The 27,203-nt window shown below is 40.9% G+C and overlaps 1 non-coding gene and 3 pseudogenes across 1 annotated transcript; 3 read left to right on the top strand and 1 right to left on the bottom strand.

Annotated features, from left to right (window-relative positions):
- The window catches only part of LOC112088493, a 32,654-nt pseudogene extending 15,057 nt beyond the window's left edge, over nucleotides 1-17,597 (top strand).
- On the top strand, nucleotides 9,987-10,093 carry LOC112088654. The gene has a single exon (XR_002900599.1). It is a non-coding gene; the product is annotated as a small nucleolar RNA R71 (small nucleolar RNA).
- A 4,884-nt stretch (nucleotides 17,598-22,481) lies between the features above and the next one.
- Nucleotides 22,482-23,844, top strand: LOC112088492 (annotated as a pseudogene).
- Nucleotides 23,845-23,983: 139 nt separating this feature from the next.
- Nucleotides 23,984-26,257, bottom strand: LOC18022896 (annotated as a pseudogene).
- Between the last annotated feature and the right edge of the window lie 946 nt (nucleotides 26,258-27,203).

Here is a 27,203-nt window from a genome sequence, read left to right as displayed (position 1 = left end):
TGCATATATCTGTCAATATAAACCTAAAAGAGAATGCATGAGGTTTGAACATGAAGGTTTGGGTTAAGGGTGTGGTACCAGCTAAAGATGAACTGGCCATCTAGGACAACAAAGAGTGATAACAATAAGGAAAAGATGTCCTAGATGTATATCATGATGCCTTTTTAAAAAAACCATTGATGAGAAAATTAGATGTCAAGATTAAGTCCAAGTAAAATGAGCTAGTATATCCTGTCAGAAAAGATCTTCATGAATAGAAGTCCTCTGGTGGGATTTAGTAGTGTAAATACTCTAGCTACCGCCTAGTCTAGTACTAAACCTTGAAAGAGTTTTTATGAGTGATTGGTGTAGAAGCAAACATGTTGGTTATCATCATTGCTTTTGTCATTATTCCCTCAAAATGTTTTTGACCTTTGAAAACACTTTTTGAAACTCAAAAGACTTTGAAAAGGTTTAAGAAAATCGAAAAATATGAAAAATTTTAAAGAAAATGCAGAATGCAATGGCTCATGCAAGAAAAGGTTGTTAGAAAAGGATGAAATCCTTCCCCAGACTTAAATCACACTGCCCCCAGTGTGAAATAAATCAGGCAAGGATGAGAAATAGAGTATGTGAAAATTGAAAAGATTAAGGAAAATAAAACTTACCTGGTGTTGGTGATGCTTGATCAAACTTGGATGCTAGGGATCCAAAACTGATTTGATCAATGTGGTGATGGAAGTGAAAGTGGCCAAGGATGAAATGGAGGTGGCCAGGGGTTGAGCAGATGTGGCCAAGGCTGGATGGAAATGGCCAGGGTGGCCGGCTGTGCTGGTCGCGGGTTGGAGCTTCGCAGCCGTGGTGGGACGCGTGCCGGCCACGGGCCAGATTTCTTTGGCCACGGTAAAACACCTGCTGGCTGCGGCCGAACCACCTTTGGCCGCGGTCAGCTCCTTTTCTTCTCTTTTTTTTTTATGGCATACTAAGGTCTGTCTAAAATAAGAGAAACAAAACTTTAATAGAAAAAGAAAGCTAAACAGTACCTAAAATGGATTGCCTCCCATCAAGCGCTTTGGTTTATAGTCCTTAGCTAGACTTTGCAAAGAAAAAGACTTAGTTCAAATAGGATCTTGTCCTAAGACAAATCCATTTCGAAATCCTCTTGTTCTGTCTGGCAGGTTCTTCATCACTCCAGAGTTATTCTGGTTCAAATGTCTGGGCTATTTGCTCTCCTCTTTTGCTCTTAAGTGGTGTAGCCTCATAGAAGATATCCTTGTCGATGTTGGCAAAGGAAACTCGCCTATTGGGACAATCCATGATGGCTCCAGCAGTTGCTAGGAAAGGCCATCCAAGAATAACTGGATAAGAGTCATCTTTGGTCTTCACTATGTACAAATCGACAGGTGCAATGCAATCTCCAATCCTTAGAGGAATGTATTGGGCTATCCCTCTTGGTGTTGCACTTGAATCATCTGCTAGGATAATCTTTGTCCTAGTACTTGAGATGTGCTTAATGCCAAGTCTCAAAGCAGTTGCTTTGGACATCATGTTAATGCAAGCTCCAGAATCACAAAGAATATTGAGGAATCTTTCACCTCTAATGTCACAAGAGATAAAAAATTGACCTTTGTCTTGAACTTTGTGCAGAATTTGAACTGGTCTACCTTCTTGGGTGTGTGTGAACAAGTCTTTCATCTCTTGGATTGACTCTTTGCTGTCACAAAAGAAGTGGCCTATCATGTAGTCTCAACATGCTTTGGCAAACGAAATTCCTTCTGGCAGGGTCTGAACTACTTGGTTGAACTCTTCAAGTGCTTCTTTTCTGATCTTATTTGTGTAATCACTGGCTTCTTGGGGATCTTTGAGATGGATCCTGTAAAAACCTGCATCAGGTGATAATCTAGGAAAAGATAGATACCTGGCTCTACTGAAATATGTAGAGATGTTCTCCTTAGTCTCTTTGATGTATCTGAAAAAGACTTGACGGCAGCCTTGCTTCCAGACGTCGTCGAATGCGAGATAGAGAGGAATGGACTTCACAAACTTGTTGAATTCGATCAGTCTCTCTCTGGATATGCTCTTGGTTATTAGTTCTGTGTTGTCATCAGATGAATCGTCCCCAGGGTTTGGACTTTTACAAACAAACCATACTCTTCATCTTCTGAGAATTGCTCTTGAAGTTCATTGTCACAAGTGTAAACCATGTTGCAAGATGCATAAGTGTTGGATTCTTCCTTTTCCTTTGATGCTTGTGCAGTGATTGAGAAGACAGCTTGGTCAACAACCTAGGTCTGGTCACATGAGGTGATGCGGTGCTGAGTGTGTCAACTACGTGAGGGAACAAGTTTTACCCTTAACAAAACAAAAGAAAGCCGCAAGTACACAGCTAATCAGTTGCAGTATTTAGGGATCGAATCCACAGAGATTTGTGTGCCTGGTATTCTTCTACGGTTTTTAACTTTATGTCTAGACTAAATTGGTTTTAAAGGTTGGTTGTTTTTCTTGAATTAAACTAAAGCAAAATAAAGCAAATAAATCTATCCTAAAAGGCAAGTAAAGAAATCGAATGAAAAGCAGTAAAACAAGTAAAATATCGAACTAAACAAAGATAAGGCAAGTAAAATATCGCATGAAAGGTAAATAAAGCAAGTAAATAACGGACTAATGAAATTAAAATGCAGGTCTAAGAAAGCAAGTAAAAATCGATGGAAATTGTAAACTATGGCTAAAAACGCTGAGCTTTTGGGAACTCTAAGGGATCATAATCGGTTTTAACATTAAGGTATATAGATTGGGATTAACAGATAACAATATATGGGTTCTAGAGCTAGAGTACGGCGGTATGACTACGTCACTGTCGTGATCATAACCAACTGTTTCTCGCAACCTTGACCAGTAGGTTTCCACTCTGGCCCTGGAAGGGAGCGAACGCAAGAGCTGCATAAGACTCGCCAATACTCACGATCTCGCCGCAGGTAGGTTTCCACTCCTACGGAAAAATCGCCTGTTTCATTCTAGGGCTGATACTTACTGAAAACTTTCGCAACACTAACTATCTAGATCAGATACTAGGTGATCAATCAAGCATACATGCAATAAGAACACGAATAAACAGAGAACAGGTCGAAATCCCAGATCTATAAACCTAGATGTCTTAATCGATTATGAGAGCCCCTTTCGGGAACCCTAAGCCCAACTCGGGATCTACTCAGACATGGCTGAGTTCGACATCATCATTGGTTTTAATAAAAGTAATGAAAAACAGTAAAGAAAAGAGATAAAGAAAGCTTCTCTATTGAAGAACTCGGACTTGAACAATCTTCTACAAAAATCTCATAAAAACGGCTAAAGGAAAAGGGTTTCTGTAAAGTGTGTAGGGTTCTCTAAAAAAAACGACCCAAATGACATGTATTTATAGTCTCCAATGCTCCATGGTCTCTAGGGTTCCGGAATTGAGGCTGGGAATGACTTTGGGCTTCAGATAAGTGGGCTTTAAGTCAGAACTTGAATGTCGCGGTCGGGAGTGCTGTGACCGCGGCAATTGGCTTATTTCCCGCGGTCGGGAAGCTTCTGACCGCGGCAAATAGCTTGTTGGCCGCCGTCGCATGAGCTGCTGGCCGACTCCGCGTGGCTTCGGGGCTAATGGAATATCTTGAGATCCAACCGTTGGAATGTCTCCAAACCAAGTGCATTTGAAAGCTGGTTGATTCTTCTATAAGTTGTCCAATTTTGAGGGTGATCAGACGGTGAGAAGGTCTTCGTCTCTCCATGAGAGTTCTGACGGTCTGCATTTATCCAAAAGAGTCTTTTTGTTCCATTTTATGCCTCTTTATCCCAAATTACCTGAAAATTTTTTTAAAATCCGGAAACATAGAAATCCTTTGAAAACCTTTGAAAATGGAGTAAAAACACCTGTAAAAGATATTAAAATGATCCATAAAAATGGTCAAAATCCGGTGTTATCATGAGGTCGATTTTCTGATGAACAGGCTTCAGAAAGAGGTTGAAAAACTCTCCCAGTCTGAAAAATCATGCTCCACCGCGGGTGAGGAGCTCGGAGCTGCGGTGGGAGTGGTTCTGGCCGCGGGTGAAGAGCTCGCAGCCGCGGTCAGCTCCCTCCGGCTCTCCATGCTTGTTTCTTCAATCTCTTCTTCTCCATTGTTGTTCTCTTGCTTCCAGTGGTTGTCAGGCACGTCTTGGGTATCCAAATCATTGATTCCAGAGTTCAGATCACACTCCTTATGATCTTTAGAAAGTCTTTTAACTTTCTCTTCTACTTCATCCAAAGCATAGATAACTTTGTCTAAATTAGCATCAAGCTCTTCTGACTTGTTTGTGATCTTTTCCATCTCTTCACTCATCTCTATCTTGTCTCCATCAGAGTACCACTTGCTATCTCTGAAATCTCTCTCCAAATCTTCAATCAGGACATTGCAGCCTCTCTGCTCCTTAAGTGCTTGATGAAGGGCGATGGTGTTCTTAGTCTCGCCTTCTTCGATGTCTTTAAGTCTCCTCTCTAGAATTGCATCATCTTTGAGCTTTTGTGTTTCGAGAGTCTTCATTCGGTCAGAGAGACACTCGAACTTCCTGGTAAAATCAGACGACATTGATTCCAATTTCACACAGAGGTTAGATTCAGCAATGGCTTGTAGATCAAGAAACTCATTCAGTGTAGTGTCTAATCGATCTAGTTGGAGCCTAAATCAATCAGCTTCAGCGTTTTGGTGCAGAATCTGATGAGGAAGAGGATGAGATGGTCGACGGTTCACCAGGTGTGGCGAATAGGGCTCATCTCGGTGGTGTGGAGGTCGCGAGTCTCCATGGTGGTGGTTCGGATTAGGGTTCCGAAGATGATGATCAAAATCACGCCTGGAGGGTGATTCACATGCGCAGGGAGCTTCACACAGGTCGCAGGACCTTTGCTCGGGGTTAGAGTTTCTTCTTGGATGATCCATGCTTCAAAGGTTTCTGAAACTAGGGCAAACAAAAGAAAGAATAAGCAAAAAAAAAAAAAAGTTAGAGTGTTTATGAATTTGGTTTACTTCCTATGTTGCTTTGGCAGAAACTCGACATATATATGGTCGTCTGCGGTTTCAACCTCCCAGGTTTAGACCTCCAGAGACTTCATGCCTCCCCGGCAACGGTGCCAAAAACTTGATGGGCTTGCAGGCCTAGGGTCTTTTTTTACAAGCCCGTTGGTCCTCCTTAAGTTTTAAATTTATAAAACCCTAATGTCTGCAAGTGCACAGATGTACGTTGTAGGACTTAGGGTGTTGATCAACATGGAGGATGTCTAATCTGCAAGAAACAACAAATTGGGAAGTAAGCAAACTCATAAACCAATAAAAGATTTGGGTTTTTGGTTAAGATCCTAAACTAAACCTAATCTAGTATTCACAAGAAATGCAATGCAAGATGAATTGTTAAAAGAGCATCTAAAGCATATCGATTCAAACTAAAGACTCTTGAACTCATAGGTGGCGATTTAGACTTCTCTGGTTTACTTTAATCGATGTATGATGGCATTTTCAATTAGCTTCCGGGCGATTTATCTTCATCTGTTTCTGGGAATCTCCATTGAACTAGAATAGACACATGTATGATTAACCAACTGTCGTCACCTTAATCAACTAATCTCTTAGATCTAGCAATTAACTCTCGCTCTCATGCTAAACTTAAGATCATGCATTGGACATTGAATTCGTCTGCTCACATCTTCTCTATAGGTAGCTCTCGACTCCTATAGCGACTATGTTCTTCTGAACCTAGGTATGGATGATCTGATACAGCACTCTCGTGGCTTTGATCGATCCTAGGCTCAGAGAATAGGTCATAAATCTACTCTCATGCTTTACGAATAACTTAGAAGAGATGAGATCGAGAATATGGCTAAGAACATTCCTGTAGAAGTGTGCAGGTCTAAATCATCATAGTTTTGCGTCAAACATTCCTGAAAAATACTTAATGTCGAATAGGTTACATACTTAAAATTTAAAAAGTACTTGAAATTCAAAAGCAAAGCAGGAAAATGATTAGTACGGATAGACATCCTCCCCCAGACTTAAATCACACTGTCCCCAGTGTGAAAAAGTTGGTGAGAAGATGGTGAATAAAAGCGAAATAAGATAAAATAAAAGAAAAGAAAATGATGATAGAACCGTGATGGTGGTGAAGTGCTGATCAATCACTCATCCTCCAAAGTGTCGTCTGCGAACTGGTGCTGCTCCCCTAAGAAGGTGACAACGCGCTCAAAGTGTCGTCCCTGTCTCTCAATTCTGCGCTCCAGATCGGAATGAGTGTGAGATGATGTAGATGATGAGGTGTGGCCGGTCGGAATGGATGGCTGAAAATGAGCACGGGCTGCAGCTGCATCACGCCTCGCCTTGGCCACTATGTATTGGCCAATGGTGAATGGTAGACGAGGTACGGATGGCAGAAAATCATCGGAATCCAGAGTCCATCGAGGGCGTCCTCCGTTGCACAATCTCGGGATAGATGATGAAGGTAAGCGGACTCGGTGCTCCTCAGTGCCTGTGCAATACTTGTAACCAAACCTGTCTGGATCGAAAGCGGCACGAGAGATAGTGTGATCGCGAGAGAGATAAAGTAGATCATACCAGACATCGGGAAGTGGATCATCAGATGAGAAATCGAATCCTACAGCCTGTAGTATTGCTGTAATAGCACTCCCGAAGGCTGGAGTAGCGTCATCGCAACCATGTAAATCATGCTTCACCTTTACCATATTCTGCGATATGATCCAGGCAAAGCAGACAAGTCGTGGATCATCCATAAACAGAATCTGAAGTGTAATGAGCTCAGTCTTCAAAACACCTCCCATGTTGGCTCTAGAGAAGATCGTGTGTGCTAAGAGTTTGTGCACAACTCTCACTGCTGGGTGGCTAAGAAGGGCTGACTTAGATCTCCCACTATCATAAGCTCCATGACCCATCTCTCTCCACAGGTTAAGATCAGGTTCATCTTCAAGGTAAATGCCATCAGTGTATGGAAGCTTAAGAGCTTCACAAACCTCGGAAATGGTGAAAGAATAAGGCTGTCCGCGGATAGAGAATGACAAGATTCCATCTGATGCTCTGGGGTTCCTCCTCTTCGTGTGGTGGAGTGTAACGGTCGATAAAAGCTCACGGACTAGCTCAGGATAAGTCGGAAGGTTCAGCTCCAAGTAGGGTCTCAGCTTAAGTGCATCGATGTACCAGATCACATCCTCTCTGATTCCAAGCATCTCGAGTGTATGATAATCAATGCAAGGCGTGGGTTTGATGTTCAGCTTCTTGAAACGCCTTGCATAGTCCACTCTCGGGTTTGTCTCCCTCCCAATGTATCGAATCTGTGGTGGTTCGGGAGGTGCTCGTGTTTCCCTCGAGTGTTGGAGCAATCTCATTACATGGCTTCTTCTTCTCGGTCTGGCTTGGTTCAGCATGTACTCTCCTAGAGTAGCATCGTCGGGAATGTCATCGGAGCTGCCACCAGTTCGACGGCTCCTTCAGGATCTGGTTTCATCCATTTTCTGCAAAATGAAATGATTCTTGGAAAAAGAGTGAATTTGGGATGCTAATTTTAACACATTAAGATCTGTTATACTAATGCTAGTATAAAGAGATTAATTAAAACTAGGAGCAAACAAAATTGATATTAAATCAGAGAAATTAAGTAGTTCATGACTAAATTCGGATTTTTGATGTCCTCAACATAGAAATCTTCTAAAAATCCGGTTTTATGAGCAATTTCCATGTGAATTCTAAAGATTACCCAATACTAATCACTAATCACACAAGACTAAATCAAATTCATCAATTTTTCTGTTCCAAATTCGATTTTTATGAAGCATGAAGAATCCAAATTTCAAAAATCTCAATTCCTCTTAAGCTAGGTGCTAAAATCGATTTTTAGATAACCTAAATGGATAATCTATCATCCTTAAACTATTTCCACCATCAATAGACCAAGATTTTGGGTTTTTAAAGAAAACCCTAAGTTCAAAATCGAGTAAGAATGGTGAGTTTGAGGTCCATACTTTGCTGGGAAGAGAGAATTGATGGCAGAATTGAAATCAGCTTCGAAAAAGAGTGAGGTTTGAGCCAAAAATCTCTTAAAAAGCTTAAGAATTGAAAAATGTGTTCTTTCTCCTAAATCTCTAAGTCTTTTGGAGAAGAAGAGAAGAAAGAGTTTTGATCCAAAAAATTTGTTTCTTTTCTTTAAAAAGCGTTTTTGAAGCAAAAACGGAAAATTTCTGGAAATTTTTAAGTTTACGGGAACTTACCTTTTCTTGTTTACACATTAGGAAAGTTTAAAACTTACGGAGGATCTTTTCGGGTTTTACCGGGAACATTTCGGGAAACAACGGGAATCACCGAAAAACGTCACAAATCCGCGACATCACCTCAACGACCAACGGCCGCGGTCAGGCGACGCGCGACCGCGGTGGATGAGGGCTCGGCCGCGGTCGCATTCACGGTGCCGCGGTCGATGCACCGTTTGCCGCGGTCCCGTCAGTTGCGACCGCGGGTCTTCCTCCTGCGGCCTATTGTCCAATCTTCTCGTCTTTGCCGGGCCGAGCAGCTAAAGACCTACCTTTTTCTCTTTGGTTTTTCTAATTTTCTGATTTTTTTTTGTGTTTTTGTTTTATAAAATACCTAAAACTTAAAAAGAAAAAGAAAGCATAAATTCTAAAATGGAAAAGAAAACTAAAAGAAAGAGTACCTAAATGGGTTGCCTCCCATTAAGCGCTTTTGTTTTAAGTCGTTTAGCTCGACGTAAGCATGAGGAATCAGGCTGATTCGAATGGCACTCCACTTGATGTGCCTTTATCACTTCCGGTTGGTGGAGGTTTTACTTCTTCCCCTTGAAGAGAAGTTTTCTTACCTTTAATCTTCTTTCGGACCTTAATGTTGTTCAGAACCCTTTTTGTGTTTTTGATCAGCTCCTGGATTTGGTCCTCACTAGTTTCTGTTGCATCTGGTGGAATGATGATTTTGATCTTTGCAAAAGCTTTCGACTTCTCTTTTTCTTTCTCTTTTGGCCTGTTTTCTTTGCTTGGAAAATCGTCTAGGATAATCGGGTAGTACCTTCTGCGATCCACATTGAGGAAAACAGCATGCCGGTTTGTGTGATCGATTACTGCTCCTACGGTAGCTAGGAATGGTCTCCCGAAAATGAGTGGCCTCTCCTTGTCTTTATCCATCTCCAGGACTTGGAAATCTGCTGGAACAATCTTGTCTCCCACTAGAACTTGTAGATCCTGAATCGCCCCTTCAGAATCTTTTTGAGATGAATCTCCAAAGATAACCTTAACCGTCGATGTCCTTAAGGTTTTTATGCCCAATTTTTCGGCAAATGTCTTAGACATGATGTTGACATTGGCTCCGGAATCGCACAAGCAGTCTGTAAACTTGATTCCTGAAATGAAACACTGGAAAACAAAACGTCCCGGATCATCGGCTTTGGTAAGCCTTTGAAACGGTGATCGTTCGGGTACCTTAAACGGTGGCTGCTTGGGATCGATATCCTTGTACTGATCTTGAGGATTCTCCACATTTGGATTGCGGTAAGAGAGATTGTTGTAATTTGCATTCCGGAAGTTGTTATTGAAGTTGTTGTTGGAGCGATTTTGGTATGGCACCAGTGCTCCTACGTAGTTCACATCTTCTTCTTGAAATGCTTGATTAATGTGATCGATATCACTAGGTCCTTCATCTTCTGCGCCATTGTTGGTCTCACAAGCATGGATTGGGCGATTGTTGCTCTTCAGAAGCTGGCTCACCATGTTCTTCAACTCGGTTATCTCCTTGTTGTCTATTCCGGCTTGCTTCATTGATCGATCATATTCAGGACAGTCATTGCTATTGGCTTGAGCCAAATTTTCGATGAGAGCTCTTCCTTGGGTTATCGTCTTTTGCCCAAAATCTCCATTGCTAGCTGTATCAAGTGAAAGTTTGTATTTTGGTTGCAAACCTTGGTAAAATGTGCTCAGCAGGCTTGATCCATGAAATCCATGATGAGGGCAATCACGTTCATACTCCTTAAAACGTTCCCAAGCTTCATAGAAAGATTCAGTTGACCCTTGTTGAAAGGTTGAGATCTTCGTTCTCAAATTGTTCGACCTTGACTTAGTGTAGAAGTGGTTCAGGAAAGCAGTTCTACATTCTTCCCAATTAGTAATCGAACCTGCAGGCAAAGACTTCAACCAACAGTGAGCTTTATCTGCTAATGAAAAAGGGAACAACTTACACTTTAAATAGTCAGGTGGAACTTGGTTTGTTCTCATCATGCTGCAAATTTCTTCAAAGAGCTCGATATGGTCCATTGGATGCTCAGAAGGAACTCCATGGAACTGGTTTTGCTTCACCAATGAGATGATTTGAGGCTTGACTTCAAACTCATTCCGGTTTGGAAATGGTACTTGAATCGCAGATCGATTCTGAAAATTTTTAGTAGGTGCATCAAAATCAGCTATACGATGGTTCCTGGCTTGTCTTCGGTGTTGATTTGCTGGCGGAATGGGGCGGTGAATGCGTTCGTTCGGCTGCATTGCTGGGTGGTCACCATCGGCTACATTGATGGGTGGATCAAGGTCTTCACGTCCTTCTCTCTCTCGGTTCTGGTGGTTTCTTGGAAGAACCTCGTCCTCCTCTCCATCTTGTCGAGCATGATCACCTTCTATGTGATCATTCTCTTCATTTTCTCCATGTTTGGACCCGTCTTGGTCCATATTTAAATTTCGATTAATAGGATCTCCAGGCTGGTCGTCGTTGGCCATTCCTTGCGTTCGTCTAAGTCTTCGAAGTTCTCTTTCGTGTCTGTCTATCACGTCTAGAATTGGAATGTCTCCTGCAGGTCTACGCCTGGTATTCATGCAATTCAGAGAAAGACAAAAGAAGGGAAAGATAGTTCAGAAAAACTTTAAGAAAGAACTAGAGATCAGGTGTCTAGAACAGAAATTAAAACACGAAAAATAGCAAAAGGCAGCGAAACAAATCCCCGGCAACGGCGCCAAAAACTTGATGCGGTGCTGAGTGTGTCAACTACGTGAGGGAACAAGTTTTACCCTTAACAAAACAAAAGAAAGCCGCAAGTGCACAGCTAATCAGTTGCAGTATTTAGGGATCGAATCCACAGAGATTTGTGTGCCTGGTATTCTTCTACGGTTTTTAACTTTATGTCTAGACTAAATTGGTTTTAAAGGTTGGTTGTTTTTCTTGAATTAAACTAAAGCAAAATAAAGCAAATAAATCTATCTTAAAAGGCAAGTAAAGAAATCGAATGAAAAGCAGTAGAACAAGTAAAATATCGAACTAAACAAAGATAAGGCAAGTAAAATATTGCATGAAAGGTAAATAAAGCAAGTAAATAACGGACTAAGGAAATTAAAATGCAGGTCTAAGAAAGCAAGTAAAAATCGATGGAAATTGTAAACTATGGCTAAAAACGCTGAGCTTTTGGGAACTCTAAGGGATCATAATCGGTTTTAACATTAAGGTAGATAGATTGGGATTAACGGATAACAATATATGGGTTCTAGAGCTAGAGTACGACGGTATGACTACGTCACTGTCGTGATCATAACCAACTGTTTCTCGCAACCTTGACCAGTAGGTTTCCACTCTGGCCCTGGAAGGGAGAGAACGCAAGAGCTGCATAAGACTCGTCAATACTCACGATCTCGCCGCAGGTAGGTTTCCACTCCTACGGAAAAATCGCCTGTTTCATTCTAGGGCTGATACTTAATGAAAACTTTCGCAACACTAACTATCTAGATCAGATACTAGGTGATCAATCAAGCATACATGCAATAAGAACAAGAATAAACAGAGAACAGGTCGAAATCCCTAATCTATAAACCTAGATGTCTTAATCGATTATGAGAACCCCTTTCGGGAACCCTAAGCCCAACTCGGGATCTACTCAGACATGGCTGAGTTCGACATCATCATTGGTTTTAATAAAAGTAATAAAAATAGTAAAGAAAAGAGATAAAGAAAGCTTCGCTATTGAAGAACTCGGACTTGAACAATCTTCTACAAAAATCTCATAAAAACGGCTAAAGGAAAAGGGTTTCTGTAAAGTGTGTAGGGTTCTCTAAAAAAAACGACCTAAATGACATGTATTTATAGTCTCCAATGCTCCATGGTTTCTAGGGTTCCGGAATTGAGGCTGGGAATGACTTTGGGCTTCAGATAAGTGGGCTTTAAGTCGGAGCTTGAATGCCGCGGTCGGGAGTGCTGTGACCGCGGCAATTGGCTTGTTTCCCGCGGTCGGAAAGCTTCTGACCGCGGCAAATAGCTTGTTGGCCGCGGTCGCGTGAGCTGCTGGCCGACTCCGCGTGGCTTCGGGGCTAATGGATTATCTTGAGATCAAACCGTTGGAATGTCTCCAAACCAAGTGCATTTGAAAGCTGGTTGATTCTTCTATAAGTTGTCCAATTTTGAGGGTGATCAGACGGTGAGAAGGTCTTCGTCTCTCCATGAGAGTTCTGACGGTCTGCATTTATCCACAAGAGTCTTTTTGTTCCATTGTATGCCTCTTTATCCCAAATTACCTGAAAGTCTTTTAAAATCCAGAAACATAGAAATCCTTTGAAAACCTTTGAAAATGGAGTAAAAACACCTGTAAAAGATATTAAAATGATCCATAAAAATGGTCAAAATCCGGTGTTATCATGAGGTCGGTTTTCTGATGAACAGGCTTCAGAAAGAGGTTGAAAAACTCTCCCAGTCTGAAAAATCATGCTCCACCGCGGGTGAGGAGCTCAGAGCCGCGGTGGGAGTGGTTCTGGCCGCGGGTGAAGGCCTAGGGTTGTTTTTTACAAGCCCGTTGGTCCTCCTTAAGTTTTAAATTTATAAAACCCTAATGTCTGCAAGTGCACAGATGTATGTTGTAGGACTTAGGGTGTTGATCAACATGGAGGATGTCTAATCTGCAAGAAACAACAAATTGGGAAGTAAGCAAACTCATAAACCAATAAAAGATTTGGGTTTTTGGTTAAGATCCTAAACTAAACCTAATCTAGTATTCACAAGAAATGCAATGCAGGATGAATTGTTAAAAGAACATCTAAAGCATATCGATTCAAACTAAAGACTCTTGAACTCATAGGTGGCGATTTAGACTTCTCTGGTTTACTTTAATCGATGTATGATGGCATTTTCAATTAGCTTCCGGGCGATTTATCTTCATCTGTTTCTGGGAATCTCCATTGAACTAGAATAGACACATGTATGATTAACCAACTGTCGTCACCTTAATCAACTAATCTCTTAGATCTAGCAATTAACTCTCACTCTCATGCTAAACTTAAGATCATGCATTGGACATTGAATTCGTCTGCTCACATCTTCTCTATATATAGGTAGCTCTCGACTCCTATTGCGACTATGTTCTTCTGAACCTAGGTATGGATGATCTGATACAGCACTCTCGTGGCTTTGATCGATCCTAGGCTCAGAGAATAGGTCATAAATCTACTCTCATGCTTTACGAATAACTTAGAAGAGATGAGATCCAGAATATAGCTAAGAACAATAGAAACCCTAATCGATATATATGCTTGTCGATATCTTCAAACAACTTGACTCTCTGGGACTAATCTACATGATGCAATGAATGATAAAAGACATAGAAGAATGCAAAAGAATGAAACAGAAAAGTTAATAAGATAAAAAGGAGAAAGAACAATGGATCTGGGGAAGAATCCCCATCTCCATCACCTAACCCTAGAAAAACAAAGGTTGGTGGCTCAAAATCTCATTACAGGAGAACACACCCGTTTAGGGCTGCTAAACAATGTATTTTAGGTCCTAAGGTCTTCCAGGTCTCATTTAGGGCTTCTCTAAAGAGAAATGGCGAAGTGGGCTTTGATGTTGGGCCTTTTGGCTCGTTCTAAGGTCCACTGGGGACGTGAGTCTTCCAGGGCAGGTAAAACATGTGTTTCCCGCGGGTGAGAGTCTTCTGGGACTGGTGAACTGGGTCAACTCGTCCTCCATGTATCTTTTGATTGCACCGTTGGATCTTTGTGATGTAATGTGCTATGGAATGCTGGTTGTCTCCTCTTGAAAATTTGAGCTGGATCGGACGGTGAGAATTTTTTCATTTGAGGCTGAACTTCTGACGGTCTGACTTTGAGCTAAAAATGTGGACTTCTTCCATTTTGCCATCATATTCCCTAAGTTTCCAGAAAAGAGCCTTGAAACTACAAATACATAGAAATCATAATAAAAAAATTCCTAAAACAAAGTAAAACCTTTGAAAAAGCATTTGAAATCAATGGTGAAAAGTGGTCAAAATCAGGTGTTATCAATATTAGCGAATGAAATCCTCCAGTTTGGCCAGTCCATGATGGCTCTGAAAGTTGCTTGAAGGACCATCCGAGAATCAATGGATGTGTTACGTCCTTTGTCTCTACGATGTAGAGGACGACAAGAACAATGCAATCTCTTATCTTCAAAGGAATGTCATAAACTACTCCTTTAGGTGTTGCATTGGAATCATCAGCTAGTCTTATCTTCGTCCTAGTCCTGCGCAAATGCTTAATACCAAGTCTCAAAGCAATTGCCTTGGACATCATATTGAGACATGCTTCAGAATCACAAAGCACATTGTTAAACATTTCACCTCTAATCGAACAAGAGATGAGAAATTGACTTTGACCTTCGATTTTGTGAAGTGTTTGAAAAGGTCTACCTCTTCTGGCATAATTGAACAAGTCTTCTATTTCAGGAATGGATTCCTTGCTCTCACAGAAGTAATGGCCTATCATGAAGTCTTTGCTAGCTCTGGCGAAGGTGATTCCTTCAGGTAAGCTTCGAACTACATCATTGAATTCATCAATATTTTCTTTGCAGATTTTGTTGGTGTAGTAGCTGAATTAAATCAGCTGGGATAAGAAAATACCCTAATGACTAAAACTTGTATGAAAATCGGTGAACCCTTATAAAGACGAGACGCTGGATTTTCAGGGAAATTCTCTCCAGGGGGGTGTACGATTCAATACATTTCTAAAAAATAAATTAAAAGATCATAGCTAAAACTTTTAGAACTTGAGTCACGAACGTATGAATACGCCACTGTTGTGATTATAACCAACTATCTCTTGCAACCCTGACCAGTAGGTTTCTACTCTGGCCTTGGAAGGGAAAATATACAAGCTTGCTTAAGGCTCGTCAACATTCACATTTCGCCTATAGCTAGGTTTCCACTCATATGGTTGATCTGATCTTCTCAAACTAGATCTGGCCCCGGATGAATACTTTCGCAACACCAAGGACCGAGATCAGATTGTAGTTCATGACGCTACTCCCATGCATTAAAAATAAGTTTAGAAAAAAAATTTCTAAGATTCGGCTTCAATAGTTAATGTAATCCTCATCGAACATATATAGCCCCCATCAAATATCTCTTAAACCCAACAATAAAACTACTCAGACATATTAAAAAAAAGCAAAAATGTTGTATTGAAAAGCTGAGTGGAAATCGATAAAGTAAAAGAACGAAAAGGGTTCAAGAGATAGATCTCTATCTCCCTAAACCTTAAAACTAAGAAAATAAAAGACAAAAACTTAAAAGCTGCTAAAAGAGAAATTGCATATCGTCTAGGGTTCCTAAAATATGTATTTATAGTGCTCAAGTCATTTCTGGGCGTCACTTAGGGTTTCTCCAAATGAGAGAAACATTTTGGGCTTGAAAATGGGCTTCTAGGCCGGAAAGACCATTCTCCGCAGTTGGGAAGGACGTGACCGGTGCGAAATGGGTGTTGGCTGCAGATAGGAGTGCTTGTTGGCTGGTTTACGAGACATCTTGCTCTTCGCGTAACTTATGATTGAACCGTTGGATTGCCATGCTGTAAAGTGTGCTGGAAAGCTGATAGTTCCATCTTTAAGGTCTCCAAATTTGAGCTGGATCATACGGTGAGAAGATCTTCATTTAAGGGTGAACTTCTGACGGTATTGACTCTGAGCTGAAATCTGGTCTTCTATCCATTTTGTTAAGCTTTTTCCTAAGTTTCCTGAAAAGAGTCTGGAAACTACAAATACTAGAAAAAGAGAATAAAAACACTTGAAACAAAGAAAAAACAGAGAAAAAGTATTTCAAAATGATCCATAAAAGTGGTAAAAATACGGTGTTATCACTCGTCAGTACTCACGACTTTGCCGTAGGTAGGTTTCCACTCCTACGGAAAACTTGCATGTTTCATTCTAGGTCGGATATTTAATGAAAACTTTCACAACACTAACTATCTAGATCAGACATGAGGTGATCAATCAAGCATACATGCATTAAGAATAAGAATAAACAGAGAACATAGTCAAAATCCTAGATCTAAAAATCTAGATGTCTTATTCGATTATGAGAGTCCCTTTTGGGAACCCTATGCCCAACTCGGTATTTACTCAGCCATGGCTGAGGTCGACATCATCATTAGTTTTAATGAAAGCAATCAAAAATAGTAAAGAAAATAGATGAAAGAAAGCTTCTTTATTGATGAACTCAAGGTTGGAGAATCCTCTCTAAAAATCGCATAAAACAGCTGGAAAAAGTGTTTCTGTAAAAAGTATGAAGATTGATATCTAAAAATGACGTAAATCACAAGTATTTATAGACTTCAATACTCCAAGATCTCTAGGGTTCCGAAATTGAGGCTGGAAAATGACTTGGGCTTCAGAAATGGGCTTCTTAAGTCGGAGATGTTTGGCCGCGGTCGCGTGGTTCTGGCCATGGTGAATGGCCTATTGGCCGCGGTCCCGTGGCTTGCTTGCAGTCTTCAAATGTCTTCGGGGCAAATGTAATATCTTGAGATGCAACAGTTGGAATGTCTCCAAACCAAGTGCATTTGAAAGCTTCTTGAGTCTTCTGTCAAGTGTCCAATTTTGGGGGTGATCCGACGGTGAGAATGTCTTCGTATATCCATGAGAGTTCTGACAGTCTGAATTTATCCAAAAGAGTCTTTTTGTTACAATTTGCACATCTTTCTCCCAAATTACCTGAAAAGTCTTTTAAAATCCGAAAACATAGAAATCATTTGAAAACCTTTGAAAGTGGAGTAAAACCACCAGCAAAAGATATTAAAGTGATCCATAAAAATGGTTAAAATCTGGTGTTATCACATCTAAGACATGGAAGGTTGTGGATATGATGAGTTTTGATTGGACCATCAGAGTACCATTGTCGATTCTCTCTTTGAGAGGAACTCCTTAGTGGATCGGTATTGGAGAAAAGATCATTTGGCTCTCGTACAAAGCTTTGATTTTTCCAGAGAAAGGTTTCATACCATAGACCACCTACCATTCAGGTATGATGAGTTGAATCCTATTGCATTAGAGATTTATCAAGAAGATCAGCTTTCGGTGTTAGAGAAATGTCACAAAACAAAGAAGATATGCATATGGGTGAAGCATTGGCTCATGCTACCTTCTTGGACCAAATTGGTGGTCATGGACATACCACAATATCCACTGTTATATCCACATCATAGCCGCCACGATCCATATCTCAGCCAGCTATCGACAAATTGTTTTTTCGAAAAAAACAATAGGCTTGTCATAAGTTCTGCTGACAAACATGGAATAAATATCAACATAGTCATAAACGACAAGGATTTCCTGTGAGTAAAACACAAAATTGAAGAGAACAGAGACAAAACTTTAAGTATTTTACTGAAAATTCATTCTCATTCACTTAGAATTAGGGTTTTACATCTGATGCTTATTTATACAAGGGAAAGGAAGATTCTAGTTACAAGACAGGTGGCATTTTACAGCTCACTGTCGTTATCCTCAAGCACACTAAAGCTGTTTGCAGAGTTCGTACAACTTTTGACCGTTATCTCTGTTTTTGTGTTCTGTGCATTCGAGTTGGGCTTGATGTTTGTCGTTTGGGCCTTGTGTAGAGTTTGTTTGGGTGAGGTATTACTAATACCCCCCTGCAAACTCGAGGTCAAAAAATTCACAACTGCGAGTTTGAACTACAATGAACTAAAGCTGGCTTGAGGCAGAGATATTGTGAAAATGTCTGCGATCTGATGAGAAGCCGTAATATGTTGAACAACAATAGTCCCGAGAGCCACTTTTTCACGGGCAAAGTGGTAATGAGTCTCAAAATGTTTCGAACGAGGATGCAACACAGGATTTGCAGTAAGTTGCACTGCTGAGAGGTTATCGCAGTAAACTTTAACAGGTATAGCCTGAGGAAAGCCAATCTGACAGAGTGATCTAGGAAAGTTTGGCTACAGTATCTGACAGAGTTCGGTATTTAGCTTCCGTTGAGGAGCGTGAAACCGTTGGTTGTCGTTTGGCCGACCATGAAATGAGATTGGAGCCCAAGAAAGTGTAGAAACCACCTATTGAACACCGTGTTTCACGACATCTGGCCCAGTCACTGTCGCAATAGGCTCTAAGAGTGGAATCTGTATCAGACGTGAGGTAGAGGCCCATGGAGAGAGTGCCTTTCAAGTATCGAATGATTCTCTTGAGAAGTATAAAGTCAGAAATTGCAGGTTTGTGCATCTTTTGGCACACATAATTGACCAGAAACTGTATGTCTGGTCGAGTGAGAGTGAGGTACTGGAGTTTCCCTGCCAAGCTGCAAAAATAAGTGGGATCAGAGAAATTCTAATCTTGGTGAGGTACCTGATTCAACTGCAGTGGCAGAGGGGTTGGCATTGGGGAACAGTACTGCATTCCAGCCATTTGAAGAAGATTAGAGGCATATTTCTCTTGATTCAAGAAGAGTCTTGTGGGAGTAAAAGTGGATTGAATCCCCAAGAAATATCTGAGTGTCCCATGTCTTTCATTCTGAACTTGTCTCCGAGTCTAGCAAGCAGCTTTTGAACCAGATATTGATCATTACCCGTGAGAACCATATCATCAACGTACAATAGAAGGAACATCAGACTCTTTCCATCCATGTAAACAAAGAGAGATGGATCTCTAAGAATGCATTGAAATACAAACTCAATGAGGAAAGAGCTAAACTTGTCGAACCAAGCTCTGGGGGCTTGCTTCAGCCCATTAATAGCTCTGTTCAGCTTACAGACATACTCAGGATGCTCTTGATCTTCAAAACCTGGTGGTTGTCGCATGAATATTGTCTCTTGAAGATCCGCATGTAAGAAGGCGTTTTTGACATCTAGCTGTTTGATATCCCATCTCTCAACTACAGCTAGATGGAGAACCATCCTCACAGTGGCTGTTCTTACTACCGGACTATAAGTTTCCAAGAAGTCTACGCCTTCTTCTTGCTCGAAACCTTTAGCAACTAGTCGGGCTCTCAAATTTTCTAGAGTACCATAAGCCTTCAGTTTGGTTTTAAAGACCCATTTGCATCCTAATAAGTTGACATTCGAAGGTCTTGGCACCAAATCCCAGGTATGAGTCTCATGACAAGTGTGAATCTATTCGTCACAAGCAGCCTTCCAACCTGGATGAGCAATGGTTTCTGCAACTGTTTGAGGTTCTGCAGGAATACCTTTCACAGCAAACATAATGTATCTGGGATTTGGTTTGGAGATTCCAGCTTTACCACGGGTCACCATTGTATGAGCATTAGTGGGGACCGGAGGTTCTACAACTTGAACAGGAGGAGATGTCTGAGCTTCAGGTGTGACACTAGCAGGGGACACAGCTGTAAGGGAAGACCGAGACAATGTGTAGTATAATTCGTATCCGGAGATTACACACGTGGAGAGGGACTTCCCTGAATCTAATTCTCAGAAATGGTAACAGAGATATTGCCAATTCTGATAGTTGGAGAGCAAACAACATCTTCCTGAGGCAAACTTCCTGCAGCAGCAAGAACAGACGTCGGTTTGGGATGTCCTGAATACCAAGCTTGCATCAGTGGTGTGGATGCTGAGGGTAGAAACCTCTTGTATGTGTCTGCAAAAGTAAATTGTTGTTCATCAAACAGAACATGTCTGCTGATTGTAAACCTTTCTAGTTGGTGAATGTAAACATCTGTAACCCTTGTATTTTTCATTGTACCCAACAAACACACATAGCAAAGATTTGGGATCAAATTTGTTTTGAGTATAAAGTTTGAGAAATGGGTAACAAGCACATCCAAACACACGAAAAGAAGAGTATATTGGAGCTTTCCCATTCAAAACTTCGTATGGACTCAGCCGCTTTTCATGAACAGGCGTAGGGATCAAATTGATGAGGAAGTTGGCCGTGAACAATGCTTCGACCCAGAGATGTTGTGGCAGTTGGCTTTGAAACAACATATACAGGCCTAACTCCACCACATATCTATGCTTCCTCTAAGCGAGTTCTTTATGCTGAGGGGTGTGTGGACAAGAGACATAATGTCGAATGCCACAAGCAGCAAAAGTGATAAATAAAATGTTTGTTTAGGAATTCTCCTCCACCATCGCTCTGAAAAATTCTGATTTTCTGGTCATATTGAGTTTGAACCAGTTGTTGAAATATCTTGAGACATGAAAGGCATCCGATTTTAATCTTAGAGGATATAACCAGCATAATCTAGAATAATTCTTGATAAACACAATGTAATATCTGAATCCTTGAGAAGATACAATAGGTGGAGGACCTCATACATCACAATGAATCCTCTCAAGAGGTTTACTTGACTGAGATTCAGATCTAGAAAAAGGAAGTCCGTAGGTTTTTCCTAATTGGCAAGACTCACACATAGAGAAAGTAGCCTTATTGAGAGAGATAGCCTTAACAGAAGATAGATGTTTGAGAACTTGATAGTGAGGATGCCCCAGCCTTTTGTGCCACACCTCATCACTCGCTGATTGTTGTCTGCTTGAGAAGAACACCGAAGGTTGAGGATTCTTTAACCGATACAAGCGTTGAACTTTCCCTGCCTGAGAAGCTGCTGAGTTGCTTTGTCCTTAATACACACAGACGTAGAGTCAAAGGTGAATGAGCATGGGTAGTCATCTGTAAGCTTTAACACTGAGATAAGAGATTTAGTGATCTCAGGACAAACTAGGACATCAGTAAAATTTAAGTTACATGTAGGAGTCGGGAGAGCAATAGAACCTACATGAGTAATAGGTGGAAAATCTCCATTACCGACAATCACTGCATCTGTTCCATTATACGGCTGAGACTCCTGCAGATGGTGTTCTGAGCTTGTCACATGATGAGTGGCTCCTGTGTCAGGGTACCATTAAGCACCAGTGCTCGGCTCATAGGCAACCTTCATTGCAGCCATGTCTTGTGGCAAGTTGTTGTTCTCTGGTGGCTCAAAGGTTGGATCGAACCTCTTGTAGCACTTGTACACTGCGTGACCATACTTACCGCAGAGTTGACATGTTGGCCTTTGTCCATTATCTGAGGATTCCCGACCACTTCCTTGTCCAAACTGGTTGGGAACCCTCTTCCTTGAATTGAGTAGGAACCTCTACCTCTGTTGGTACCTCTAGATTGACCTCTTCCTCTGTTAGAGTATCCTCTTCTAGCAATGTAGAAGGCTTGATGGGGATTTGGTTCGATTGAGGCTTGATACTTGATACTTTTGGAGTTTTTCTTCAAAACCAGTGAGCTTGTAGACCACATATTCAAAGCAAAAACCATACTGAAAATCTAGAGAGTGTTCGATTACAGTAACAATGGATTCATACTATCTTCCTAACCCAGTCAGAACACCATAGATTTTCTCATGCTCAGAGTGAGGTGAGCCGATGGAATCAAGTTGGTCACAGAGATACTTGGTTTCCGAGATGTACTGAGCAAGAGTCTGAGTACCTTTGACCATTGTTTGGATCCGGCTCTGAATGTCGAGCTTACGAGTGGCAGAGACTCTGTTGTAGCGCTTGGCAAGGGAAAACCAAACTTCTTGAGAGGAATGAAGTCCATAGATACTTTTGAGAGCTTCTTCGGAGCGAGGGCCATAGATCCATGCCATAATGAGTTGGTCAGTGTGTACCCATTTAAGAAAATCAGGGTTGCTGACTTTAGAAACCAGATCTCCATTACGAACCAAGAGAGTAGGAGAGGGACGAAGTATGGATCCAGTGACATACTCCAAAAGGAGCTGACTTTGGAGGAACTGTTCAAACTGAAGTTTCCATGAGAGGTAGTTTGAGTCGTTTAGCTTCAACGTGACCACTTGAGTGATGGAAAGAGCCGCTGGAGTGTAGCTTGGCTGAAAGGAGATAACTTGAGGCTGCACCGGTGTTGGAGGAGCTTGAAAAACGACCGGTGTAGGAGTAGGAGTAGTCGTCACCGAAGTAGCAACAGTAGTTACCGGAGGTGTAGTAGTGCCGGAGAGTACTGCTGTAATTGGGGGAAGAGCAGCAAGAACGGCATTAGCCTGTACTATAAAGCCTTCCATAACTCTGATACCATGTAAGTAAAACACAAATTTGAAGATAACAAAGAGAAAGCTTTAATTATTTTACTGAAAATTCATTCTCATCCACCTAGACCACCTCCAACGCGAGTTCGTTGGAGTTCGTCAGTGAGGCCCAAAACCATTTTTTGTTTTTTTTTTAATTGTTTAAGCCCTAATTTCGGACGATGCCGTCTCTTTGGAATGAGCTCGACGAATCCGTTGTTAAGGTTCATCGATGACGTGTCGTGCTCTTATTGGTCGGGGTTTGAGAAATTTTTTTTGGCAATGTTAGGATTCTCAAGGAACAGTGCGGAGCGGAGGAAGTTAGGATTCTTCTCTTGCGCAACCGGGAATCCAATCGACGACTGTTGGCGATGAGATCGAAAATGGCATCTCCGGCGAAAACGTCTGGCTAATTGCGCAATCGATTTCAGGCGTGAGCGTCGCGATCGCAGGAGGCGCGTGTATCACGATCCAGTTCCTGACGAACATCATCATCCATGGGATTAATATCCATGATTGTAGACGGACGGGTAACGCCATGGTGAGAAGCTCGCCGTCGCATTACGGGTGGAGAACTATGGCGGACGGAGACGCGATCTCGATTTTCGGGTCGAGTCATATTTGGATTGATCATAATTCGATGTCTAATTGTGCTGATGGGTTGATTGATGCGGTTATGGGATCTACTGCTATTACAATCTCCAATAACTATTTCACTCACCACAATGAGGTTAGATCTTCGTCTACTCTACTGCGTTACATTACCAAATTGGTTGATCCTAGAATGAAAGAACAATGGAAACAGTGTTGAATTTGTCGTGGAATCGCATTCTTCTTGACCTTTTTGGAGCCAAACTTCATATTTAGCTGCGTAATTAGTCAGTGTTGTGCATTAGATTGTGTAGATTGTGTGTAAAGTGGATGTTTTTACGCTTGATCTTAGCCTAATCACTACAGAGAAACTCAGCTTTGAGAACATTTTTCTTATGAGCCTTCAAGAGTTTGAGAAGAATTTTTCTTGATGGGTAATTGCAGGTTATGTTGATGGGGCATAGTGATTCTTACACCAGAGATGAGGTGATGCAAGTGACCAGAGAAAGGATGCATCTGATTATCATATTGTTTTGCAGGTAACTAAGAGAGTAGGTTCATGGCAAGGAGAATGGAAGCGATGGAACTAGAGATCGCAAGGAGACCTATTGCTCAACGGTGCCTACTTCACTAAATCAGGAGTTGCTGCTCCTGCAAGCTATGCCAGAGCCTCTAGCTTGGGAGCTAAACCATCTTCTATTGTAGGTATGCTTACTTACAGCTCAGGTGCCCTTAAATGCAGGATCGGTATGAGGTGTTAGCTAATTGTATAATCCTCAAAACCAAGACCGAGGAAGATAATTGAATAGCTAAGGGAAACAAAGAAGAAAATTAACTTGTTTTCTTCGTTCCCGTATCATTGTTTTCTCTTTCTTTTTCTTTCTTCTCTATTACCAAATTGTAGTACAGTGCATTCTTCATTACACTTTTGCTGTATCATCATTTTATCATATATTCTTCTATCAATGTAATGCTTTTTTAACTGCTTCTGTTACACCATTTTCATGGAGAAAGATACATAGATAAAATCAAAATCAGAAACGGTTTCTTGCCTATGAAACAAATGCATATAGCCAACTAAAGTAAGAAAAGCTTAAAATGGAGTTTCAGCGTCGCTCCTAGTTTCTGTCGGGCTATACAATGCGGATCTATTCATCGGTCTATTCTCCTCCAATTGCTTCACAACCTCTTCCATGGTGGGTCTAACCGTTGTAACAGGAGCACAACATCCCATCGCTAGCTTCAATGCATGAACCAAACCTTCTTCCATTGGGCTCCTTATCCCTTTCATTGCCTCCAAGTCGAAAACCTCCACTGCTGTCTCCTCCAACACAGCAGCTTTAACCAAAGAAGGCAGATCCACAAACTCACAATTGTTCTTCCCACTCTTTCCCGGTTTCAGCAGCTTTAACCAAAGAAGGCAGATCCACAAATTTCAGAAAAAAAAAAATTATTATGTTATTCTAAAAAACCCCATGATGAGTTCAGGGTTGGAGGTGATCTTAGAATTAGGGTTCAGGGTTGGAGGTGATCTTAGAATTAGGGTCTTACATCTGATGCTTATTTATACAAGGGAAGGGAAAGGAAGATTCTAGTTACAAGACAGATGGCATTTTACAGTTCACCGTTGTTATCCTCAAGCACACTGAAGCTGTTTGCAGAGTTTGTACAACCTTCTCTGCTTTTGACTGTTATCTCTGTGTTTTGTGTTCTGTGCATTCGAGTTGGGTTTGATGTGCTTGACATTTGTCGTTTGGGCCTTGTGCAGATTTGGTTTGGGTGAGGTATTGCTAATATTTCCAAGCAGTCAAAGCCAATGAAACGGAAGTTCGTTTTCCTTATTTCTGTAACTACGTTCCTAGCTTTGTTACGTATTACATTTTATCATCGTCTATAAAACAAAAACAAAAGTGTTAAACTTTGTATGTGAATATGTGATGATCAAAAGGTAAATCGACTTTCGATGATATATTCTTTATCAAGCCCATCATTATATATATATAACACTTTACTAATGCAACTTTTACCATCATCATTCAATTCAAAGCAAATCTTCTTTCTTGTGTTCTGGTAATCTGATCTATTTTGTTGAACTCTTTTTCGGTTTTGTCCAAACATGGCTCGCTTCATCAGTATGATTCTAGACTTCTAGTCGTGGCTTTTTGCGTTACAATCTTTGTCTTTCCGATACAATCATCACCGCCCAGCTAAGCCGACTTCTTTTCTCCAAAACTTGCCCCAACATCGAACAGATTGTGAGAAACGTCGTCCAAAATAAAGTAAAGCAGACATTCGTCACTATCCGTGCCACTCTTCGTCTCTTCTTTCACGATTGCTTTGTCAGAGTATGATTTCAATAAGAGATGTTTGAAATTATCAAGACACTGCAATAACTATTCCACAAAACACCAAAAGAAAATGGGAAAATCACAATGCAAGGAAGACTCCTCAGTTGGATCAATAGCTACTAAACATCCTCAGCTATTTCATTCAAAGCACTTTATTAAACAGAAGAGAAATAAAAACCTAAAACCACCAGAATCCATGTGAGTTTGTATTTCATCATCATCAGCACAATGCAGCACCATATGATTAATGGAATCAGGCCTTGACGTACGGTTTCTTTTGCAGCACCACCATTTGCCTTTGCTTGCTTCTCTTTGTAGTTTTTGACGGCTGATTTGATAGCGTCTTCCGCAAGCATACTGCAATGCAGCTCAACAGGTGGCAAGTGAAGATGCTTTGCGATTTCCCTGGAAAAAATTTGACAGCAAAGCAAAATAATTGATAAATCCAAAACAATCATCCAATGTGCTATCAAAGTTTCAACCTATACGTAACCAAAAATCATATCACTAGAGTGAAGAATATCAAGAACTGAAACAGAGACAGATCTGGCTTACGCATTCTTAATGGTCAGAACTTCCTCTATCGCTTTGCCCTTGATCCATTCAGAAGCTGAAAAAATAAAAACAAAAACAAATCTATCAGAGCCTTACATATCACAATTTATCCCATAGGAAGAGCAAACATTCCACGAGAAAGACAAGACATACCGACGGAAGAAGAGGCGATGGCTGAGCCATACCCAAAACTCTTGAAACGAGTATCAGTGATGAATTGACCAGAATCATCGACTTTAATCTGAAGGCTCATCACGTCACCGCAGGAAGGAGCACCTACCAATCCTGTGCCAACGTTAAGGTCATCCTTGTCGAAGGACCCAACGTTCCTAGGGTTTTCAAAGTGGTCGATCACATTCTCATGGTACGATCGATGGCGACCGAACCCTATAGAAGGAGAGACCGGCCGTCGAGTTCGGTAGCCCTAGAAAACACTTCTTCGCAGTTTGCCTTAGCATCATCATACTCTCTCTTTTCTCTCTCGGCCGAATCAAGGGCCTTTCTTTTTTTCTTTTTCTTCTTTACCGTTTATGCAAAGAGAAATTGCATAAGAAAGAATTTATTTTGAAGGGGACTGCAAAATACTTATTGACATTTGTTAATAGAAAATAAGAAAACTATCATATTGAAAACATATGTTCTGATACTTTTCCATGGAAAAAGAAACTTATGAAATGCGTCTTCCTTCATACATTAAGAGCCAACAACACTCCAGCGCACTTGCTAGCAAAACATGGACCTCCCAATTGTTTTCCCCTTCATGGTTGTCTAATGCTGTGTTTGAAGATTGTAATCCTTTTTCATAATGTATATAAACATAAATCAAAGTTTTGATAATTCTGTCTTTGTAACTCCTTAAACATTATCTAAAGCATGAACAGAACGTTTCATTTTGCATAAGCAACAAAAGCTTCAATATTTTGAAGAGTGTATGCACTAGAAAAACGTTCATCAGGTGTGTGTATTTTGTTTTAGTTCTTCCACCATTGTAGAGATAAACATTCTATACAAGACACAATTGGCTTTGACAAAGTTCACTCGTATAATTCCCGTTTGAGAATAAAACAGAGGATTCTCAAATTGTTTCAGTGACAATTCATTTGCACAAGCAACAAAATGTGTAGAGAAATGTTATCATTTCTACAATTCATTTACAATTGTAGAGTGTATGCACTAGAGAAAAACGCTCATCAAGTGTGTATATTCTACCCACCAATGTGTAGAGATGATAACATTTCTACAATTCCAGTTCGAGGTTAAAACAGAGGATTCTCAAACCGTTTGATCAAGACATGAGCATCTGCAACTTGATCACTCATCAAATCAATGAGAAAGTCCAAAGATGGTACAACAAACAAACAGACACTAACTATCATAACCATTCTACTCAACACAAACAAAAGTACTTCA

Source organism: Eutrema salsugineum, unplaced genomic scaffold (genome assembly GCF_000478725.1).
Source record: "Eutrema salsugineum unplaced genomic scaffold, Eutsalg1_0 scaffold_14, whole genome shotgun sequence".
Lineage (NCBI taxonomy): Eukaryota > Viridiplantae > Streptophyta > Magnoliopsida > Brassicales > Brassicaceae > Eutrema > Eutrema salsugineum.
The sequence above is the reverse complement of the archived record's forward strand: the minus strand, read 5'-3'. Positions and strand labels throughout refer to the sequence as shown.